The sequence below is a fragment of the Cervus elaphus genome, chromosome 20, assembly GCF_910594005.1.
Source record: "Cervus elaphus chromosome 20, mCerEla1.1, whole genome shotgun sequence".
Taxonomy (NCBI): Eukaryota; Metazoa; Chordata; class Mammalia; order Artiodactyla; family Cervidae; genus Cervus; species Cervus elaphus.
This window is the reverse complement of record NC_057834.1, coordinates 31,604,555-31,606,755: the sequence shown is the minus strand read 5'-3', so window position 1 is coordinate 31,606,755 and position 2,201 is coordinate 31,604,555. Positions and strand designations below refer to the sequence as shown.

The 2,201-nt window shown below is 47.0% G+C and overlaps 1 non-coding gene across 1 annotated transcript; it reads right to left on the bottom strand.

Moving 5' to 3' along the window:
- Positions 1-1,426: 1,426 nt before the first annotated feature.
- TRNAV-CAC lies at positions 1,427-1,499 on the bottom strand. Its single transcript has one exon. It is a non-coding gene; the product is annotated as a tRNA-Val (tRNA).
- Between the last annotated feature and the right edge of the window lie 702 nt (positions 1,500-2,201).

The following is a 2,201-nucleotide window of genomic DNA, read 5'->3' as shown; positions in this document are numbered from 1 at the left end:
AGTGTTCCAGTCCCTTCACATTCTGGACATCTGGTATCAAATACACTGTTATATATGTGTAGTGATTTGTTGTTTTGTTTAGCTGCTAAGCCATGTCTGACTCTTTGTGACCCCATGGACAGCAGCACGCCAGGCATCCCTGTCCTTCCCATCCTTTGCTCAGGTTCATGTCCATTGAGTCCGTGATGCCATCCAACCATCTCATCCTCTGCTGGCTTCTTTTCCTCTTGCCTTCAATCTTTCCCAGCATTGGGGTCTTTTCCAATGAGTCAGCTCTTCGAATCAGGCAGCCAAAATATTGAAGTTTCAGCTTCAGCAATAGTCCTTCCAATGAATATTCAGGGTTGATTTCCTTTAGGACTGACTGGTTTGATCTCCTTGCTGTCCAAAGGACTCTCAAGAGTCTTCTCCAGCACCACAATTTGAAGGCATCAGTTCTTCCATGCTCAGCCTTCTTTATGGTACAACTCTCATATCCATACATGACTACCAGAAAAATTATAACTTTTACTATACAGACTTTTGTTGGAAAAGTGATGTTCTGCCTTTTTATATGCTGTCTAGCTAGGTTTGTCATAGCTTTCCTTCCAAGAAGCAAGTGATGTGTAGTGATATCTCATTGTATTTTAAATTTGCATTTCCCTAATGATTAATGATGTGGAATATGTTTAGATATGATTATTTGCTATCCGTCTATCTTTGAAGAAGTGTCTGTTCAAACTGCCCAATGGGGGTGGGAGGAATGTGTGTGAAAATAACTTTTAATTAAAACAAAATATATATTGTTTTCCCCTGATTTAGAACCATGGACCTTAGGGCTTTAGGATTCCCTGTGGGAAAAGACTCAGAGGAGGGAAGGAGGAAGAATCTCCATGATTGGGAACTTTAGTATTGAATGTATGGGAACAGCTTAAAATGAAAATAGAAATAGGAAGGGTGGGTCTGGTAGGGGTGAGAGAGCAGAGTGATTTGTGACACTGGCTCTGCAACTACGGTCTGTTCATTCCTCTGGACTGCAGGGAAAACATACCTGCTGTCAGCTTAAAGCAAGATAATGTCAGGCATAAAGTTGGGTTTTAATACAGGTTGCAAATTCTCTGCAGGAGACAGCCCCTTGCTGTCCCAGCTGAAGTGTCTGCAGCCTGAGCAGAGTTTGAATAAGGGAAGGACTTGAATTTTAGGACACCGCCCTGAGTCAGAACTTGGTCCTGGGGATCCGGATCGGGTCTATGACTTCATCTGAGTGGCCAAAATTGTTTTAGATTTATAGTGTCAGGAAAGATAACGAAAAACCGCTGGGGCCAACGTCTGCGAAGGTGCCTGCTGAACTAGTCTCAGGGTTCTGGCAGGGATGAGTAACAACCGCTGAGTCGGTCAGGGATTAACCAGCGGGGGTTTAAAAAAAAAAAAAAAAAAGAGATTATTTTGTTTCCGCCCGGTTTCGAACCGGGGACCTTTCGCGTGTGAGGCGAACGTGATAACCACTACACTACGGAAACTCCGTGAGGATGGTGTCGCAAAAACTCACCTTGAGAGACATCGGCTTGTCACTGTATCCCTGGCTAGGAGGAAAGCATGGGGCGCATCGAGCCCTGCTTGACCCAAGCGCCTGGAGGTGGCCTGCAAGGCCCTGATGCGCGCCCTGCGTCATGGCCGCAGCCCCAGAGGAACCCCATCGTGCCTTATCTGAAACTTCAGACGCAAGTGCAGTTCCAGCCAGTGTTGTTGCTGTTGAAAGCCGGAGTCTGCGGGCCAAAGTTCCAGACGTCCTCAAATGCTTGTCGGGCAATTTTCCCGATCCTGGTGGTCCCGGAGGAACGATGGCGGGGAACCGGCCCGCCCTGGGGTCAGGTCACTCGCCGGCCCTTAGCTCACGTCCCCTGCTCCGAGACTGGAGAAAAAATGGTGCAGTAACTACAGTTAGGAAGAGACTTGGGTGACAGATTCGATCAAGATAAGGAAAACCAGCTCATACGTGAAACAAATATGCACCTTAACGTTTGCCCAGTGCTTACTTGTGAAGGCAGTTGCAGCGGGAAAACTCACTTCTCTGCTTCCCACGTCTTTCTTCTCTTTACTGCTCGCACCAGGACTGCACTTGTGGTTACCAGGCGGGAGGTTTTCCCCACACCAGGCAAATCTGTGCCTGACACCAGCTAGGTGTCCTACAATTTAACTCAGTTTTGACACTAACTACTTGG